Source organism: Episyrphus balteatus, chromosome 2 (assembly GCF_945859705.1).
Source record: "Episyrphus balteatus chromosome 2, idEpiBalt1.1, whole genome shotgun sequence".
In the NCBI taxonomy this organism is placed as follows: Eukaryota; Metazoa; Arthropoda; class Insecta; order Diptera; family Syrphidae; genus Episyrphus; species Episyrphus balteatus.
Genome location: NC_079135.1, coordinates 88,353,848 through 88,366,754, shown reverse-complemented (window position 1 = coordinate 88,366,754; position 12,907 = coordinate 88,353,848).

Below are 12,907 nucleotides of genomic sequence, written 5' to 3'. Positions count from 1 at the left end.
TTTTCAACTCCAATTGAATTGTATGCGAAGGATATCGACTCACAGAGCACAAAAATGTATTTTCTATAAGTTTTGGACTTGTAGTTTTGTTTTTAGAGAATTTTGAATTTTGCAAGTTTGATAGTGTTTAGACGCTTGGTTAAGGAGTTATGACGATTTAAACATTTTTAAAAGTCATTTTCTCCAAACGTGAATTTTTCAACTCCAATTGAATTGTATGCGAAGGATATCGACTCACAGAGCACAAAAATGTATTTTCTATAAGTTTTGGACTTGTAGTTTTGTTTTTAGAGAATTTTGAATTTTGCAAGTTTGATAGTGTTTAGACGCTTGGTTAAGGAGTTATGACGATTTAAACATTTTTAAAAGTCATTTTCTCCAAACGTGAATTTTTCAACTCCAATTGAATTGTATGCGAAGGATATCGACTCACAGAGCACAAAAATGTATTTTCTATAAGTTTTGGACTTGTAGTTTTGTTTTTAGAGAATTTTGCAAGTTTGATAGTGTTTAGACGCTTGGTTAAGGAGTTATGAATTGTATGCGAAGGATATCGACTCACAGAGCACAAAAATGTATTTTCTATAAGTTTTGGACTTGTAGTTTTGTTTTTAGAGAATTTTGAATTTTGCAAGTTTGATAGTGCTTAGACGCTTGGTTAAGGAGTTATGACGATTTAAACATTTTTAAAAGTCATTTTCTCCAAACGTGAATTTTTCAACTCCAATTGAATTGTATGCGAAGGATATCGACTCACAGAGCACAAAAATGTATTTTCTATAAGTTTTGGACTTGTAGTTTTGTTTTTAGAGAATTTTGCAAGTTTGATAGTGTTTAGACGCTTGGTTAAGGAGTTATGAATTGTATGCGAAGGATATCGACTCACAGAGCACAAAAATGTATTTTCTATAAGTTTTGGACTTGTAGTTTTGTTTTTAGAGAATTTTGAATTTTGCAAGTTTGATAGTGTTCAGACGCTTGGTTAAGGAGTTATGACGATTTAAACATTTTTAAAAGTCATTTTCTCCAAACGTGAATTTTTCAACTCCAATTGAATTGTATGCGAAGGATATCGACTCACAGAGCACAAAAATGTATTTTCTATAAGTTTTGGACATGTAGTTTTGTTTTTAGAGAATTTTGAATTTTGCAAGTTTGATAGTGTTTAGACGCTTGGTTAAGGAGTTATGACGATTTAAACATTTTTAAAAGTCATTTTCTCCAAACGTGAATTTTTCAACTCCAATTCAATTGTATGCGAAGGATATCGACTCACAGAGCACAAAAATGTATTTTCTATAAGTTTTGGACTTGTAGTTTTGTTTTTAGAGAATTTTGAATTTTGCAAGTTTGATAGTGTTTAGACGCTTGGTTAAGGAGTTATGACGATTTAAACATTTTAAAAGTCATTTTCTCCAAACGTGAATTTGTCAACTCCAATTGAATTGTATGCGAAGGATATCGACTCACAGAGCACAAAAATGTATTTTCTATAAGTTTTGGACTTGTAGTTTTGTTTTTAGAGAATTTTGAATTTTGCAAGTTTGATAGTGTTCAGACGCTTGGTTAAGGAGTTATGACGATTTAAACATTTTTAAAAGTCATTTTCTCCAAACGTGAATTTTTCAACTCCAATTGAATTGTATGCGAAGGATATCGACTCACAGAGCACAAAAATGTATTTTCTATAAGTTTTGGACTTGTAGTTTTGTTTTTAGAGAATTTTGAATTTTGCAAGTTTGATAGTGTTTAGACGCTTGGTTAAGGAGTTATGACGATTTAAACATTTTTAAAAGTCATTTTCTCCAAACGTGAATTTTTCAACTCCAATTGAATTGTATGCGAAGGATATCGACTCACAGAGCACAAAAATGTATTTTCTATAAGTTTTGGACTTGTAGTTTTGTTTTTAGAGAATTTTGAATTTTGCAAGTTTGATAGTGTTTAGACGCTTGGTTAAGGAGTTATGACGATTTAAACATTTTTAAAAGTCATTTTCTCCAAACGTGAATTTTTCAACTCCAATTGAATTGTATGCGAAGGATATCGACTCACAGAGCACAAAAATGTATTTTCTATAAGTTTTGGACTTGTAGTTTTGTTTTTAGAGAATTTTGAATTTTGCAAGTTTGATAGTGTTTAGACGCTTGGTTAAGGAGTTATGACGATTTAAACATTTTTAAAAGTCATTTTCTCCAAACGTGAATTTTTCAACTCCAATTGAATTGTATGCGAAGGATATCGACTCACAGAGCACAAAAATGTATTTTCTATAAGTTTTGGACTTGTAGTTTTGTTTTTAGAGAATTTTGAATTTTGCAAGTTTGATAGTGCTTAGACGCTTGGTTAAGGAGTTATGACGATTTAAACATTTTTAAAAGTCATTTTCTCCAAACGTGAATTTTTCAACTCCAATTGAATTGTATGCGAAGGATATCGACTCACAGAGCACAAAAATGTATTTTCTATAAGTTTTGGACTTGTAGTTTTGTTTTTAGAGAATTTTGAATTTTGCAAGTTTGATAGTGCTTAGACGCTTGGTTAAGGAGTTATGACGATTTAAACATTTGTAAAAGTCATTTTCTCCAAACGTGAATTTTTCAACTCCAATTGAATTGTATGCGAAGGATATCGACTCACAGAGCACAAAAATGTATTTTCTATAAGTTTTGGACTTGTAGTTTTGTTTTTAGAGAATTTTGAATTTTGCAAGTTTGATAGTGTTCAGACGCTTGGTTAAGGAGTTATGACGATTTAAACATTTTTAAAAGTCATTTTCTCCAAACGTGAATTTTTCAACTCCAATTGAATTGTATGCGAAGGATATCGACTCACAGAGCACAAAAATGTATTTTCTATAAGTTTTGGACTTGTAGTTTTGTTTTTAGAGAATTTTGAATTTTGCAAGTTTGATAGTGTTCAGACGCTTGGTTAAGGAGTTATGACGATTTAAACATTTTTAAAAGTCATTTTCTCCAAACGTGAATTTTTCAACTCCAATTGAATTGTATGCGAAGGATATCGACTCACAGAGCACAAAAATGTATTTTCTATAAGTTTTGGACTTGTAGTTTTGTTTTTAGAGAATTTTGAATTTTGCAAGTTTGATAGTGTTTAGACGCTTAGTTAAGGAGTTATGACGATTTAAACATTTTTAAAAGTCATTTTCTCCAAACGTGAATTTTTCAACTCCAATTGAATTGTATGCGAAGGATATCGACTCACAGAGCACAAAAATGTATTTTCTATAAGTTTTGGACTTGTAGTTTTGTTTTTAGAGAATTTTGAATTTTGCAAGTTTGATAGTGTTCAGACGCTTGGTTAAGGAGTTATGACGATTTAAACATTTTTAAAAGTCATTTTCTCCAAACGTGAATTTTTCAACTCCAATTGAATTGTATGCGAAGGATATCGACTCACAGAGCACAAAAATGTATTTTCTATAAGTTTTGGACTTGTAGTTTTGTTTTTAAAGAATTTTGAATTTTGCAAGTTTGATAGTGTTCAGACGCTTGGTTAACGAGTTATGACGATTTAAACATTTTTAAAAGTCATTTTCTCCAAACGTGAATTTTTCAACTCCAATTGAATTGTATGCGAAGGATATCGACTCACAGAGCACAAAAATGTATTTTCTATAAGTTTTGGACTTGTAGTTTTGTTTTTAGAGAATTTTGAATTTTGCAAGTTTGATAGTGTTCAGACGCTTGGTTAAGGAGTTATGACGATTTAAACATTTTTAAAAGTCATTTTCTCCAAACGTGAATTTTTCAACTCCAATTGAATTGTATGCGAAGGATATCGACTCCCAGAGCACAAAAATGTATTTTCTATAAGTTTTGGACTTGTAGTTTTGTTTTTAGAGAATTTTGAATTTTGCAAGTTTGATAGTGTTTAGACGCTTGGTTAAGGAGTTATGACGATTTAAACATTTTTAAAAGTCATTTTCTCCAAACGTGAATTTTTCAACTCCAATTGAATTGTATGCGAAGGATATCGACTCACAGAGCACAAAAATGTATTTTCTATAAGTTTTGGACTTGTAGTTTTGTTTTTAGAGAATTTTGAATTTTGCAAGTTTGATAGTGTTTAGACGCTTGGTTAAGGAGTTATGACGATTTAAACATTTTTAAAAGTCATTTTCTCCAAACGTGAATTTTTCAACTCCAATTGAATTGTATGCGAAGGATATCGACTCACAGAGCACAAAAATGTATTTTCTATAAGTTTTGGACTTGTAGTTTTGTTTTTAGAGAATTTTGAATTTTGCAAGTTTGATAGTGTTCAGACGCTTGGTTAAGGAGTTATGACGATTTAAACATTTTTAAAAGTCATTTTCTCCAAACGTGAATTTTTCAACTCCAATTGAATTGTATGCGAAGGATATCGACTCCCAGAGCACAAAAATGTATTTTCTATAAGTTTTGGACTTGTAGTTTTGTTTTTAGAGAATTTTGAATTTTGCAAGTTTGATAGTGTTTAGACGCTTGGTTAAGGAGTTATGACGATTTAAACATTTTTAAAAGTCATTTTCTCCAAACGTGAATTTTTCAACTCCAATTGAATTGTATGCGAAGGATATCGACTCACAGAGCACAAAAATGTATTTTCTATAAGTTTTGGACTTGTAGTTTTGTTTTTAGAGAATTTTGAAAGTTTGATAGTGTTTAGACGCTTGGTTAAGGAGTTATGACGATTTAAACATTTTTAAAAGTCATTTTCTCCAAACGTGAATTTTTCAACTCCAATTGAATTGTATGCGAAGGATATCGACTCACAGAGCACAAAAATGTATTTTCTATAAGTTTTGGACTTGTAGTTTTGTTTTTAGAGAATTTTGAATTTTGCAAGTTTGATAGTGTTTAGACGCTTGGTTAAGGAGTTATGACGATTTAAACATTTTTAAAAGTCATTTTCTCCAAACGTGAATTTTTCGACTCCAATTGAATTGTATGCGAAGGATATCGACTCACAGAGCACAAAAATGTATTTTCTATAAGTTTTGGACTTGTAGTTTTGTTTTTAGAGAATTTTGAATTTTGCAAGTTTGATAGTGTTTAGACGCTTGGTTAAGGAGTTATGACGATTTAAACATTTTTAAAAGTGATTTTCTCCAAACGTGAATTTTTCGACTCCAATTGAATTGTATGCGAAGGATATCGACTCACAGAGCCAGAGCCGGTTTTAGGGGGGGGGCAGCCTGGGCCATCGCCCAGGGGCGCAAGAATTGAGGGGCGCCGCAGGCGCCCCGAACTTTTACAAAAGTTATATAAATAACGAAGTCTTTCCAATCGATGTTTTATTTTTTTTTACATTCACAAAGGCGCCCCAATTTGTTTCTATTTTACATTTTCAACGGCGCTCGTATTGTTTGTCCTAAACTTTTTGAAGAATGAAGGCGCCCCCCAATTTTGGGTTAATTTATTTGGCTTCCGGAAGGACAATGGTGTCCAAAATCTTCGTTCATCTTTGAAGAACAAGGCGCCCCAATTTCTTTTGAAAGACTAAAGCAATCCTAATATTCCTCCAACCAATTTAATTTTTACAAAGGTGCCCCTATAGTAATGAATAAGGAAAGAGAAGGGAGACGGACAGAATCCCGAAATTAAAAATCCAGAAAGCCCAAAATCCAGAAAACCCTAAATTCCGAAAACCCAAAAACACAAAATCCCGAAAACCCACAATCCCAAAATCCCGAAATCCCGAAAACCCAAAATCCAGAAATGCCAAAATTCACAGCTTCTCCATTTCTCATAAAAACTACGTTTGTGTGTGAGAATAAAAAAATAGGTCTGTTCGTTGTTCCCCCCTCCAGGGCACTCTAAGTCATTTCAATTAACTGTGAAAAAATCAGAGTTTCTCGGGTTTTCATTTTACATCGAACACCTCAGAGCTTTAGTTTCATCAGCGAACATCGAACACAGAGGAAATAACTTTGGTTGAAAAAGGAGCTACAAAAAACGCTTGACAACGAATTCGGAGCGACCCAGAGTGCCCTAGAGCTCACAACGAACAAACCTTATACTTATAAAGGTATGTTGTTTTCGATTGGCCGTCCGGAAGCGCCTGGAATCATTAAGAAGCGTGCTGCAAGTTTTTTATTCTCCTAGTGAAAAAAACAAAACACAATATTTGATTTTTCACCAATACAGATATTAAATTTTAGAATTGGGTGGAAGCGATTCAAAGTTTTTTATTGGATTTCAGAATGAGTGAATCATTGAGTGATTCCAATCGAAAACGACATTAATGTACCTAGTTGAAAAAGTTTTTGAAAAAATATTGTTCAAATAAGACCAACTGTACCTAATCTTTAAATGTGTTTAAACAAAAAAGTCAGAGATAAAGGTAGTCTTGTCAATTGAGCCTAAATGACATGAATAATTAATTTTTTTTTTTAAGTTAACCTTTTTAAGTTAATACACTGCACATTTTTAATAAATGCATTAACAAGTATATGAGAGGTAAGACATAATCTGCTATTGCTTTTTTTCGTGATTTTAAAAAATTGTTTTTAGATGAATTTTTTTTTAGAGGCGCCACTTGCAATCTTGCCCAGGGGCGCCGGTAGTGCTTAAACCGGCACTGCACAGAGCACAAAAATGTATTTTCTATAAGTTTTGGACTTGTAGTTTTGTTTTTAGAGAATTTTGAATTTTGCAAGTTTGATAGTGTTTAGACGCTTGGTTAAGGAGTTATGACGATTTAAACATTTTTAAAAGTCATTTTCTCCAAACGTGAATTTTTCAACTCCAATTGAATTGTATGCGAAGGATATCGACTCACAGAGCACAAAAATGTATTTTCTATAAGTTTTGGACTTGTAGTTTTGTTTTTAGAGAATTTTGAATTTTGCAAGTTTGATAGTGTTTAGACGCTTGGTTAAGGAGTTATGACGATTTAAACATTTTTAAAAGTCATTTTCTCCAAACGTGAATTTTTCAACTCCAATTGAATTGTATGCGAAGGATATCGACTCACAGAGCACAAAAATGTATTTTCTATAAGTTTTGGACTTGTAGTTTTGTTTTTAGAGAAATTTGAATTTTGCAAGTTTGATAGTGTTTAGACGCTTGGTTAAGGAGTTATGACGATTTAAACATTTTTAAAAGTCATTTTCTCCAAACGTGAATTTTTCAACTCCAATTCAATTGTATGCGAAGGATATCGACTCACAGAGTACAAAAATGTATTTTTTATAAGTTTTGGACTTGTAGTTTTGTTTTTAGAGAATTTTGAATTTTGCAAGTTTGATAGTGTTTAGACGCTTGGTTAAGGAGTTATGACGATTTAAACATTTTTAAAAGTCATTTTCTCCTAACGTGAATTTTTCAACTCCAATTCAATTGTATGCGAAGGATATCGACTCACAGAGCACAAAAATGTATTTTCTATAAGTTTTGGACTTGTAGTTTTGTTTTTAGAGAATTTTGAATTTTGCAAGTTTGATAGTGTTTAGACGCTTGGTTAAGGAGTTATGACGATTTAAACATTTTTAAAAGTCATTTTCTCCAAACGTGAATTTTTCAACTATAATTGAATTGTATGCGAAGGATATCGACTCACAGAGCACAAAAATGTATTTTCTATAAGTTTTGGACTTGTAGTTTTGTTTTTAGAGAATTTTGCAAGTTTGATAGTGTTTAGACGCTTGGTTAAGGAGTTATGAATTGTATGCGAAGGATATCGACTCACAGAGCACAAAAATGTATTTTCTATAAGTTTTGGACTTGTAGTTTTGTTTTTAGAGAATTTTGAATTTTGCAAGTTTGATAGTGTTTAGACGCTTGGTTAAGGAGTTATGACGATTTAAACATTTTTAAAAGTCATTTTCTCCAAACGTGAATTTTTCAACTCCAATTGAATTGTATGCGAAGGATATCGACTCACAGAGCACAAAAATGTATTTTCTATAAGTTTTGGACTTGTAGTTTTGTTTTTAGAGAATTTTGAATTTTGCAAGTTTGATAGTGTTTAGACGCTTGGTTAAGGAGTTATGACGATTTAAACATTTTTAAAAGTCATTTTCTCCAAACGTGAATTTTTCAACTCCAATTGAATTGTATGCGAAGGATATCGACTCACAGAGCACAAAAATGTATTTTCTATAAGTTTTGGACTTGTAATTTTGTTTTTAGAGAATTTTGAATTTTGCAAGTTTGATAGTGTTCAGACGCTTGGTTAAGGAGTTATGACGATTTAAACATTTTTAAAAGTCATTTTCTCCAAACGTGAATTTTTCAACTCCAATTGAATTGTATGCGAAGGATATCGACTCCCAGAGCACAAAAATGTATTTTCTATAAGTTTTGGACTTGTAGTTTTGTTTTTAGAGAATTTTGAATTTTGCAAGTTTGATAGTGTTTAGACGCTTGGTTAAGGAGTTATGACGATTTAAACATTTTTAAAAGTCATTTTCTCCAAACGTGAATTTTTCAACTCCAATTGAATTGTATGCGAAGGATATCGACTCACAGAGCACAAAAATGTATTTTCTATAAGTTTTGGACTTGTAGTTTTGTTTTTAGAGAATTTTGAATTTTGCAAGTTTGATAGTGTTTAGACGCTTGGTTAAGGAGTTATGACGATTTAAACATTTTTAAAAGTCATTTTCTCCAAACGTGAATTTTTCAACTCCAATTGAATTGTATGCGAAGGATATCGACTCACAGAGCACAAAAATGTATTTTCTATAAGTTTTGGACTTGTAGTTTTGTTTTTAGAGAATTTTGAATTTTGCAAGTTTGATAGTGTTTAGACGCTTGGTTAAGGAGTTATGACGATTTAAACATTTTTAAAAGTCATTTTCTCCAAACGTGAATTTTTCAACTCCAATTGAATTGTATGCGAAGGATATCGACTCACAGAGCACAAAAATGTATTTTCTATAAGTTTTGGACTTGTAGTTTTGTTTTTAGAGAATTTTGAATTTTGCAAGTTTGATAGTGTTTAGACGCTTGGTTAAGGAGTTATGACGATTTAAACATTTTTAAAAGTCATTTTCTCCAAACGTGAATTTTTCAACTCCAATTCAATTGTATGCGAAGGATATCGACTCACAGAGTACAAAAATGTATTTTTTATAAGTTTTGGACTTGTAGTTTTGTTTTTAGAGAATTTTGAATTTTGCAAGTTTGATAGTGTTTAGACGCTTGGTTAAGGAGTTATGACGATTTAAACATTTTTAAAAGTCATTTTCTCCAAACGTGAATTTTTCAACTCCAATTCAATTGTATGCGAAGAATATCGACTCACAGAGCACAAAAATGTATTTTCTATAAGTTTTGGACATGTAGTTTTGTTTTTAGAGAATTTTGAATTTTGCAAGTTTGATAGTGTTTAGACGCTTGGTTAAGGAGTTATGACGATTTAAACATTTTTAAAAGTCATTTTCTCCAAACGTGAATTTTTCAACTCCAATTGAATTGTATGCGAAGGATATCGACTCACAGAGCACAAAAATGTATTTTCTATAAGTTTTGGACTTGTAGTTTTGTTTTTAGAGAATTTTGAATTTTGCAAGTTTGATAGTGTTCAGACGCTTGGTTAAGGAGTTATGACGATTTAAACATTTTTAAAAGTCATTTTCTCCAAACGTGAATTTTTCAACTCCAATTGAATTGTATGCGAAGGATATCGACTCACAGAGCACAAAAATGTATTTTCTATAAGTTTTGGACTTGTAGTTTTGTTTTTAGAGAATTTTGAATTTTGCAAGTTTGATAGTGTTTAGACGCTTGGTTAAGGAGTTATGACGATTTAAACATTTTTAAAAGTCATTTTCTCCAAACGTGAATTTTTCAACTCCAATTGAATTGTATGCGAAGGATATCGACTCACAGAGCACAAAAATGTATTTTCTATAAGTTTTGGACTTGTAGTTTTGTTTTTAGAGAATTTTGAATTTTTGCAAGTTTGATAGTGTTTAGACGCTTGGTTAAGGAGTTATGACGATTTAAACATTTTTAAAAGTCATTTTCTCCAAACGTGAATTTTTCAACTCCAATTGAATTGTATGCGAAGGATATCGACTCACAGAGCACAAAAATGTATTTTCTATAAGTTTTGGACTTGTAGTTTTGTTTTTAGAGAATTTTGAATTTTGCAAGTTTGATAGTGCTTAGACGCTTGGTTAAGGAGTTATGACGATTTAAACATTTTTAAAAGTCATTTTCTCCAAACGTGAATTTTTCAACTCCAATTGAATTGTATGCGAAGGATATCGACTCAAAGAGTACAAAAATGTATTTTTTATAAGTTTTGGACTTGTAGTTTTGTTTTTAGAGAATTTTGAATTTTGCTAGTTTGATAGTGTTTAGACGCTTGGTTAAGGAGTTATGACGATTTAAACATTTTTAAAAGTCATTTTCTCCAAACGTGAATTTTTCAACTCCAATTGAATTGTATGCGAAGGATATCGACTCACAGAGTACAAAAATGTATTTTTTATAAGTTTTGGACTTGTAGTTTTGTTTTTAGAGAATTTTGAATTTTGCTAGTTTGATAGTGTTTAGACGCTTGGTTAAGGAGTTATGACGATTTAAACATTTTCAAAACTGATTTTCTCCAAACTTGAATTTTTCAACTCCAATTGAATTGTATGCGAAGGATATCGACTCACAGAGCACAAAAATGTATTTTCTATAAGTTTTGGACTTGTAGTTTTGTTTTTAGAGAATTTTGAATTTTGCAAGTTTGATAGTGTTTAGACGCTTGGTTAAGGAGTTATGACGATTTAAACATTTTTAAAAGTCATTTTCTCCAAACGTGAATTTTTCAACTCCAATTGAATTGTATGCGAAGGATATCGACTCACAGAGCACAAAAATGTATTTTCTATAAGTTTTGGACTTGTAGTTTTGTTTTTAGAGAATTTTGAATTTTTGCAAGTTTGATAGTGTTTAGACGCTTGGTTAAGGAGTTATGACGATTTAAACATTTTTAAAAGTCATTTTCTCCAAACGTGAATTTTTCAACTTCAATTCAATTGTATGCGAAGAATATCGACTTACAGAGCACAAAAATGTATTTTCTATAAGTTTTGGACTTGTAGTTTTGTTTTTAGAGAATTTTGAATTTTTGCAAGTTTGATAGTGTTTAGACGCTTGGTTAAGGAGTTATGACGATTTAAACATTTTTAAAAGTCATTTTCTCCAAACGTGAATTTTTCAACTCCAATTGAATTGTATGCGAAGGATATCGACTCACAGAGCACAAAAATGTATTTTCTATAAGTTTTGGACTTGTAGTTTTGTTTTTAGAGAATTTTGAATTTTGCAAGTTTGATAGTGCTTAGACGCTTGGTTAAGGAGTTATGACGATTTAAACATTTTTAAAAGTGATTTTCTCCAAACTTGAATTTTTCAACTCCAATTGAATTGTATGCGAAGGATATCGACTCACAGAGCACAAAAATGTATTTTCTATAAGTTTTGGACTTGTAGTTTTGTTTTTAGAGAATTTTGAATTTTGCAAGTTTGATAGTGTTTAGACGCTTGGTTAAGGAGTTATGACGATTTAAACATTTTTAAAAGTCATTTTCTCCAAACGTGAATTTTTCAACTCCAATTGAATTGTATGCGAAGGATATCGACTCACAGAGCACAAAAATGTATTTTCTATAAGTTTTGGACTTGTAGTTTTGTTTTTAGAGAATTTTGAATTTTTGCAAGTTTGATAGTGTTTAGACGCTTGGTTAAGGAGTTATGACGATTTAAACATTTTTAAAAGTCATTTTCTCCAAACGTGAATTTTTCAACTCCAATTGAATTGTATGCGAAGGATATCGACTCACAGAGCACAAAAATGTATTTTCTATAAGTTTTGGACTTGTAGTTTTGTTTTTAGAGAATTTTGAATTTTGCAAGTTTGATAGTGCTTAGACGCTTGGTTAAGGAGTTATGACGATTTAAACATTTTTAAAAGTCATTTTCTCCAAACGTGAATTTTTCAACTCCAATTCAATTGTATGCGAAGAATATCGACTTACAGAGCACAAAAATGTATTTTCTATAAGTTTTGGACTTGTAGTTTTGTTTTTAGAGAATTTTGAATTTTGCTAGTTTGATAGTGTTTAGACGCTTGGTTAAGGAGTTATGACGATTTAAACATTTTTAAAAGTCATTTTCTCCAAACGTGAATTTTTCAACTCCAATTCAATTGTATGCGAAGAATATCGACTTACAGAGCACAAAAATGTATTTTCTATAAGTTTTGGACTTGTAGTTTTGTTTTTAGAGAATTTTGAATTTTGCTAGTTTGATAGTGTTTAGACGCTTGGTTAAGGAGTTATGACGATTTAAACATTTTTAAAAGTCATTTTCTCCAAACGTGAATTTTTCAACTCCAATTCAATTGTATGCGAAGAATATCGACTCACAGAGCACAAAAATGTATTTTCTATAAGTTTTGGACTTGTAGTTTTGTTTTTAGAGACTTTTGAATTTTGCAAGTTTGATAGTGCTTAGACGCTTGGTTAAGGAGTTATGACGATTTAAACATTTTTAAAAGTCATTTTCTCCAAACGTGAATTTTTCAACTCCAATTCAATTGTATGCGAAGAATATCGACTCACAGAGCACAAAAATGTATTTTCTATAAGTTTTGGACTTGTAGTTTTGTTTTTAGAGACTTTTGAATTTTGCAAGTTTGATAGTGCTTAGACGCTTGGTTAAGGAGTTATGACGATTTAAACATTTTTAAAAGTCATTTTCTCCAAACGTGAATTTTTCAACTCCAATTCAATTGTATGCGAAGAATATCGACTTACAGAGCACAAAAATGTATTTTCTATAAGTTTTGGACTTGTAGTTTTGTTTTTAGAGAATTTTGAATTTTGCTAGTTTGATAGTGTTTAGACGCTTGGTTAAGGAGTTATGACGATTTAAACATTTTTAAAAGTCATTTT